The following is a 9,493-nucleotide window of genomic DNA, read 5'->3' as shown; positions in this document are numbered from 1 at the left end:
AAGTGGTCTATATTAGAGAGGCAGAATTGTCCCCACAGTACTGGTGACCCCTCAGAAAATGATACCCTGACCATTTCCAAGGACTTTCTGTGAAGCACTGCAGCTACGTATCATTGTGTGCCGAAGGGCTGTAGTTCTATTAAGCAGCATTTGCCAGGGCAAAGGAACTTTATTCTGTTTTAATTGTGACAAACATTCATGTGCCTACTTGGCAACAGAGGAAAGTCACAACTGAAATTCTAACTTCAGTTCATGCCCACTGTGTGTGGTGGTGTATCTCTGTAGCATGTGTAGTTTGTAATACACACCAGCACTTGCTGTGCCCTCTGCCACCAAAGCAAGTCTGTGGTGTGATTTGGAATAGCTTTGTTTTTACTAGTAATTACTATGTTTTTTCCAAGCAGCATTTTCATTTCAGTTCCACCTCCTTCACTTTAGATGTAATGAGATGGAGTTAAATTGAATGCTGAAATTAAAAGCTCCCAGTCTCCAGTACTTAGGGTGTGATTAATCTGAAAAAACTTGTGTGAGACAGGAGAGGGAAGAGGGTTATGAACAGTCCTTCATTTGTCTTCACTTTTGTTTTTGGCAGATTTTGTCAGAAACTCAGTGTTTTGTTTGGGCTTCCTTTTATTGACCAAATAAATTCTCTTTTTAACACCTTGTAATTTATTTTTATGTTATTGTAAATAAACTTCTATAATTTAGCACTGCAGCTTTCTTTTAGCTGCTGTATTGTTTACAGAAGACTGAACTTAGAGCAAGGACAGTTTTAACATATTGAGAAGCATGAAGAGTGTTGACAGGACTTCGGCAGGAATGCCAGACAATACCACACACGCATGGTATGGTACAAAATGAATGGGAGGGCTGTTGCAACTGCTGGGGGAAAACACTGTCCCAGATTAACATGCATAGATATTTCTGTTCCTATTTGAAATATTTCCAGTGCGGTGATGGTGTCTCTCCTGCACAGTTTAGTACAGAAGAAAGAAACTATGGGTGGGACTGAGCTGTTCTTACTCTTCAACCCAGTTCCCAGTTCTTGCTGTGGTTGTTTCTCCATCCAACTGGTTCTACTAGCAGAAGCAGAAATTCTGGTCTCCAAAAGTGTTTGTAGAGACCTCATACAAGACAAACATTGATTCCTTTCCTGCTTCAGATGAAGCACACAAGAAATTCCCTTGCCTTTGGTTCTTTTAACTGTTTCTAAGGTGTAATATGCTTCATAAGGTTGGAACTAGAAACAACTGAATGAAATGTTCCCTATGAACTCTGTGCTAGGGCCTGAAAGGGGGGAATACACTACTGCAGACTTAGAATTGCTGACAATCTCTATACTGCTCCCAAAGTTCAGGTGATGGGCTGTTGCTGGTAGTTCAGTGGAACCTGGGGGTTTTGTGTTGCAGTTCTTTTATTCCATCTCCTGTGTCATCTTACGTTTCTAAGAAATATCTTGCATAAAAACATGTGCTCACGGAAGCGATGCAACTGCAACTAAAAAATGCCTGTTCAGTCAGAATGTCTGTAGCATTCGCCTTTCTTGCACATACATACTATGCTGCAATCCTCAATTATGGGACCATGTGTGCTGTTTTTCCCCCAAATACAATGTTGTGCCAGCCTCTTGACTAGAACACAACTGTGGTGCTGCAGACTTGATTCTTCCTTGTCCTGGATGTTGCACCTTTGCTTTCAGTTCCACCACCTGCTTGTACAGTCCTGCCCAAAGGGACTCCTTCACTTGCTGGTGGTGCCATTTCTCATGAGCTTTTCCCAGTTCCAGTAGAAGGAATTATGCCCTGAAGTCACAAGTACAAGTTGTCAAACGAACAATTAGTCTTAATTTCAGAAACAGGTTTCCTCATCTGCTACACGCAAACATGCCAATCAGCCTCATCTTCAGAAGAAGAGTTTGCAATTGGTCGAAGACATTTTGAAGATTGGAGAGGAATAGTAATAGGACTTTTCTACAGAAAACATTCTTTAAATAAATGTAAAAAAACCTTTCAGAACTGGCACACTGTAAGTTTAACATATAAATGAAGCAATGACCTCTATGTTTCCTACCGAAAGAGAAATTGCTTACTCTTATGCACTGGTGACATTGTGAAGAAGACTCCTCCTTTTAGAATTATTTCGCCATAAAGCACCTGACAGTTTAGTGTACCTGTATATGCAGGCAAACTGAGAAGAGATTAAGCAATTTTGATGAGCATTACTTTTCTTTTAATCAGCTTTATTGGAAAGTAGTCATCCTTTTTGATGGTAGCCTTGCATAATGACTAGCCACAGACATCTTGTACCTAGAAGAAGCTTTAAAAAAAGCAACCTAAGTTTCCATAACAGCCTTTGTGAAGAATAAACACATATATAATCTATATGGATTTGATCACTCACATCTTCTTCTCTTTGCAAAAGCTTCTCATTAATTGTATGAAATTTATTTTAAATATTGGCATCTGCATCTCTGGTTGCATTAATAGGAGTCCAGCTCTTTTAATAGAAATTGAGAACACTCTTTGATTCAGCTGCTGGAATTTGGATTTTTAAGTATGATTTTTGGCATGCTGGTCAGAATATTTTGGCTGAAAGTATTACAGAGGGGCCGAGATTGTTGCCCAAAATGTGAAATACAGGCTGTCGAAAGGAAATGTCCAGAACCCTATTTTCCTTCTGGTTTGTTAAAAGTTACTGGGGAATATACTATTTGATAAATAATACATTATTGCTGTGACAAAATTTTGTCTTCCTGTTCGTGTGCTAATTCATCAGCCATCTACCCTGTCTAACCTGCTGTGTTGTCCTTTGTGATCCCGTCTGGATAGTCCAAAGGAAAAAGATTCTTAGGGGCTTTCTCCCAGGTAGAACAGCAGCCTGTGAGGGAGCCTCGGTGGCTCCTGAAGGTGGTTATAGCCAGAGTGTGACGTTCAAGGCCTCACATCCCTTCATATGTTGTTGTGTCCCTGGAATTGCTGTGCCAGTGTGCAGAGGTGTGTGCCATGGAGCTCTGGGCAGGTGTTAGACCGTGATGTTGCTATCCGGGCGTTCTCTTGGAAACCTGGCTGTCATAGCAGAAGAATTGCTTGGACTCGGTCCATTCTTTGAAGAAGGTGAGCACACGTGCATCAACCTCAACTATTAATTTTGGAAGGGCAGGAGCAGCGCAGAGGTCTTGCTTGACCAAAAGTGGAAAAAGACTTGCTCATCTTGAGCTTTGAGTGTATAATCAAGATTCTCTGTGCCTGAATTCTATTAATTACACAGTCACAGAAGGATTTTTTCCCCTTTCATCATGAATCATTTTCTTCTAAGAAAGTCAGCAAACAGAATAAGCGAGAATATACATAGTTTTTGAAAATAAAATACTTTTCGGCCTAATGCAATACCACTGCTGGTTTCCTAAACTACACTGAGATCTTTTGCCTACCAAGCCTTTTGAAAAGCCAGAATATACAAAACTGCTGTCCCTCAACTGTTGCTTACAGCCATCCCAAAGAAATACCTTTGTGGGGAGGGATGAGAAAAGTGAAATGGCTCGGTAGGGATTTTTTCCAAATACAGTTCAGGGTGATCATCGTTAATTTTTAGACTTTTCGATAAAAGCAGTGGTTTACCAAAATGTGAGTTTTTTGAAGATGTGAATCAGAAGTCTGTCAGGGGCTTTTAAAAATTGAGCTACACCACTGTCTTGGGCTGTCCCTAAGCTGCACCATACTGGAAGCTGGGAAGGGGTAACAAAATATTGCTTTATTCGTGGAATTTTCTTACATTGTCCTCTAGACAGCTGCCATTGGGTGATGGCATAGGAAGTTGACTCTACCTTTGATCTATTTATAGCCATTTTTAGAACATTTCCAAGTGAAGATCAAGATTGAAATATTAGTGCTTGAGGTTCAGCTTTCAGCTATCCCATGCTTACTTTTTTCTAGGTACAGAAATCACTCCTGTGGCTCAAGTCCACCAAAGTTTATTGCCATCAAGGTTTGCCAGCAGCTCTGAATGGCATGATCACTCCCTTGCTGTAAGTCAAAACCAGTCAAGTCGGTAGAGCCCTACTGCTAAGCTGTTTAATGTAACCCCATTTATTTATTGCAAAAAGGATTAAGGGAACCACTACACAATTGGATGAGCAGATCTATCTATGCAATGTGGCAAACTCCACAGGCGTGAGCATTCATGAGGCAGTGTTGCCAGAAGAGAATATTTGAGCACATTTTAGTAGCATTTGGAGCCTTCAAGGATTTTTCCTACTTTGGTATAAAAACAATCCCTTTGCATTTCTTTCATCAGCCATGCTTGCCAGCTTTCTTTTATCACAAGACACCTAGAAAAATGTGTTTATTTTCCTTGCTGAACACAGAAGGTAATGCTCACCACATTCCAGTATTTAAAGGGTGGCTACAAAGAAGATGGACGTTCCCTTTTAACAAGGGGTCACATGGAAAAGGCAGGGGTAATGGGTACAAGTTACTCCTGGGGAGATTCTGATTGGACACAGAAGGGAAATTTTTCATGATGAGAACAATCAGCCATTGGAATGATCTCCCCAGGGAAGGGGTGGATTCCCCAGCATTGGACACTTTTAAGATACAGATGGACAGGGTGCTGGGCCAGCTTGTCTAGACCGTGCTTTTACTAAGAAAGGTTGGACCAGACGATCCTTGTGGCTCCTTCCAACCTGGTATTGTATGATCCTATGATTTTGGGCAAACCTATGGAAGGATTTATCTCAACATTTCTAATTGGTTTCTTCATTACTACTTTCTATGTAAACATGTCTTGAGCTTGCAGGTTTGCAGACACTCTGCCAAGGAGCATAACTTGCATGATTCAGGTTCATACCCTTTGCTGCAGTGTGGACTCCAGCAGGAACTGGAGACCCAAGATTCAGTCAGCCCTTTTGGTCTAGACATGTACAAGCATCCAGCAAGAAACAGTCTGTGCCTTGTATTACATTAATTTTGTTTCTCACATAGCTAAGTCTTGTTCCCATCCTTTGCCCTGGACAGAAAAAGATCTCCTGGGTCATCACGTCTAGTTTTTACTACCTCCAGCAACCACATCGTCTAATCCCTTTCAGAAACTAATTAGGCTCCACTTTAAAACAAATTCCATTTCCTGGCACCCTCACTTCTGCTAGTTAAGACCGCATGGCCCACTTCTCCCTTGCAAGGCATAATAAAATACCAAGACTGACACAAGTTTAAGTTGTCCTTTGTCAGAGAGCTCCAAAAATCTAAATGCAGGTACAGATTATGTATCTTGAGGGTAGTTTTTGTATTAATTATGGTGCTGTAATATCCTCCCCCTGGGCAGAGAAAAGGAGTTACCGTTGTGACAGAAGTAAACACTTGAAGTATGTTTTTACTTAAGAAATAATTCATCAAAGGTCACACTTCTGGTCTGTAGCGTATTCCATGAAGTGGTTGAGTAATAACCAAAGGCTCCCCTCCCACTCTCCTCCTCTCATGCAAAGTGGTGAGGTTGACCTAAAAATTCAGCCAGTTAGGCACTCAAAACACAGAAGTTGGATGAGTTGCTCCAAACAGAATAATCCTTACATGGCTGTAGAATATAAATCTGAAATGGACTGTAAACCAAAAGCGATCAAAAAAATAATAAGCAATACATAATTATTATATCTGGGAAGACAGGAATAATCATGACTTTTTAACAATTTGTATGTGTTGATGAATTTAGGATTTCCAGTGATGCCAGATCACCCTGCGCTAGAGACAAGAAAGTATTTGTTATACTTAGTCTTCCTAAGCGTAATGTGATGTTTTCATTAGTATTGCTCTGCCACAGCGCTGTGTCTCAGCAGTGCCACGGCTGCCTTGTGGTCCTGTTTTGGTGTCACCACCCTGGGCGTTGCAGGGGCACACATGAAGTCCTTACTTGGCACCTCCTTTGAGAAGCCCTGCAGCTGAGCAGCACTCATGGGGGCTCTTTTTATCATTATATGCTGGTCCTGCGGTCTGTATTACATTATTTTATTTCTTTTACCGGCTGTTGAACCCAAAACATGCAAACCCTACTGCCCATTTCAAGACTTGCTCTTGCTCTGAAAGCCATGATGCTGAGTGCGTGATGTATGTGACACAACTGGGTAACAGGCCGTGATGTCATAAATGCCAGATGATGAATTGATTTCAGGAACACACCAGAAAGAACAGCTGCGCTGTGCTAGAGAAAGTCCTTAATCCAGAAAAGTCCCTATCCCAGAACTGCTCTACCAGCAAAGAAAATAGAGAAAATAACTGATAAAATAAATGCTCAGTGCGCTCTCCGCAAATTCCGCTTCAGGTCACGTACAGCTGCCATGTGAGAGCATAAACATGTATCTCCGGATTGCAAAAGTGCTTCTATAGATTACTTTTACAGAGATTAGTTATTTACCCTTCACGAGTGTGTTTTACTACACAGCTGTGCTCTAGGAAGATGTCCTATACATGCCCTGTCAACAGCAGTTAAATCTTGTTTGGAAGGGGAAAAAGAGCTGCCTTTCTTGTAGTCTCTTCCCTTCTGTATCTCTTTTAGTCCAGCAGTGTTACTTGCATTATTCAAGTCTAGCAAAATGAAATGCGTTTCTACAGCGTGGCCATGGCTAAAGCTTTTTTGTGGTAAATACATTGATGATAATTAACTGCACTTGTGTCTTGCATTACATTGTGGAAACTGTCATTCCAGGCATAACCTGCAGTGCCATAGTCCCTGTCAGCATAACAGAATTGTTCACTTCAGCCCAAGAAGATACCACATCCTGCTGGAATAAACATGCCCGCAGTTTATATTGTCAAAACTTTAAAATACCATATTAAAAAACAGTAATTGAACAATTTTGTTTAACTTCGTGCCATGCTTTTGAAGCATGAAACCACTATAATGCTAGAAAACATGCAACAGAATCTCAAGTATAATGCAGATTTTTTTTTTCCCAATAGGGTGCCCAAAATTATAATTGGGAAGAGAAAGTGTTGAAAAAAAGCAACCTTTAAGATGTTGAAAGGCTTAGCAGTTGCACTTTGCAGGGCTTGAAATAACATCTGAATGTACGAAAAAGCGCCTACACTGCCTCTCCCACCACTGCCATCCCCACAAAGCTACCTGCAATTAAGTGGATGTGCACTGTGATGCATTTTTATGGCAACATCCATCATACTTGAGGTCTCCAAAGACCCAGCTGAGCAGTTTCCAGGGTTTCTCCTACTTCGGTCATTTGCAGTCAACCGATGCTCTCTTCTTGCTCCCTCATCTTTTTCACCAAGGCTCCTACCCAGCTGTATCCCTTCACCCCAGTGTAAGCTCTTCTGCAGCCTGATTCTGCTTTCTCATCTCAGCTCCTACACTTCTGTCCCCCTCCCACATGTAGGGCACAAAATGTTGCCCAGACACTCAGCAGCCACTAAAACAAATGAGAAGGACTAATCTAGATGACCAGAAAAACATCAGTGCCTCTTGGCACCATCAGTGCTGAAAACAGAAAGTACTGAAACCCCACAGCATTGTCCCTGAGCTGTCGGTGGCTTAGGGAAGCTGACCCTCTTTTTCCTAATGAAACCACAGAACCTCCCTCACTGCTGTGCAAGTGGTGGGATGGGTGTCACTGCCAGTTCGTCACTCTGGGTAGACTCCAGTCAATCACCCACAGTAAATATCCCCACTCATCTTACTAGTGAACAAAGCCCTTCTGAACTCACAGTGCAATGAAACTGCCACGGTCCTGTTGAGCACCAGGGAAAGCTTTTGTAAGACTTTCCCCTAGTGGGAGGAACAATTACTGGATACAGGGCCTGGACCTCACAATTCCTCTGCTTAATTTTATAGGGTCTTAACAGTACATCTCTGTCAACTCCATCTCTCCAACGACAAGGCATAACTGTGATTTAGGAGCTCAGTCCTTTGAGAGACCAACCAGGCAACCATGATCTATTCCCAGCCAGTGGATGAGGACGTTGCTAAGGCAGTTTCTCAATTTACAAATGATTTTATCTCTTTTTTCTCTCTCTTTTCAGCCCTCTTTTCCAGCTGGCATCCCATTTTCTACTTTTCCAGTGGGCATCGCTTCAGCTCAGCGTGATCCTTCTGAGGGGGAGCAGTAGCCTATTTAGAGCTTAAACCACATAGAGATTTACTGGCTGGAACCCCAGAGAACAACCTAGCAAGAGGCTGATGAGGGCACTTAGCCAGATCATCTTCAAAACACTGCTGTTAAAAGAACCTGATATGCATGTTAAGTAAACATCAAATATGCAAAACCCGGCACATGTAACATGCAGATAATAGCATAAGGTAATGGGCCCTATCTCCAAATAAATAACAGAACTCTCATAACCACAGGCAGTTCCAGTATTTTCTGTTCACTTTCAATGTCTTCTGAACGGGTGCTATCTATAATATAATAAAACTCCCACAGGCTCCAGCAGGACTAGGATTTAGTGTTAAACCCTGGCTAAAACAAGGGGAAGAAATTTCTCTTACACACCAACAGGCAAAAAGTGTAGAATAAATGTGATCCAGGAAGTTATTATATAAAGGCGTTGATAATTTCATTTGCATATAAAATAATAACAAAATCGGAAGCTAAATTATCTCATATATACAGAAACTCTGGGTGTTCAGGATTGGCTACTCATTATTCTCTTGTCATATGAAACAATTCAGTCTGCAGCTGCATTTCTCTCTCACAAATCCAATTCAATCAAGAGAACCGAAACATCATTAGCAAACCCACTGATTTATCCACCAGTAAAGTGCTGATACAGGCTTCTATTCCTGCTGCTAATAAATTCTCTTCATAGCAGTGTTTGCTCTCTCTAGGGATCTCCCATTAGTCTAATGGCTACAGGTTTCTAACTTTACTGCTGGAATCTTTCAGCCTGAAAATCAATAATAGTAGGGTCCAAAAACTGTGGGAGTCACAGCAAAGAAAGGACACAAGCCCAAAACATGCATCCAGTTGCTACAGAGATGTGCTTACACGTAACTGCAGGTGAAGCAGCACCTGGTGCCTTAAAAAATGCTGTAATAAGACTTTTTTCTTTTGAAATATAACCATTGTCTCCTGTTTTGGTCATGACTTCCTCTCCCTGTTTCCCTCAGCAGTCTTGCCTCCCTCTCTGTACCTTTCCTTGGCTCCTACTTGGTTTATCGCCGTAATTGCCAGCTGGCCGGGCTTGTTCACCTCTGCTCCGGCCTTTCTTCTCCTGTAGAAATGCAGCAGCTCTGAAAACCCCTGCTAAGTGTGGTTTCCTGTTCCTCCTGCACATCATCCACCACCAGGGTTCTGGGCCGTCACCTCCGAGCTCATCACAGCATCATCCCGTTGCTGCTTCCATACGTGTCGGCCCCTCCACACTATTTCAAGGCCTGGGCACGCACTTCTGCATCGTTTTCAAGGCAGGCTCCAAACAGGGAAGGCCCAAGGCATGTCAGAAGTGCCATTGTCTTTTGGGAATAATTTCCCAAGATGCAGTTTCTGTAACTTCTT

Source organism: Nesoenas mayeri, assembly GCF_963082525.1.
Source record: "Nesoenas mayeri genome assembly, chromosome: 1".
NCBI lineage: Eukaryota > Metazoa > Chordata > Aves > Columbiformes > Columbidae > Nesoenas > Nesoenas mayeri.
This window is presented reverse-complemented; position numbering follows the sequence as displayed.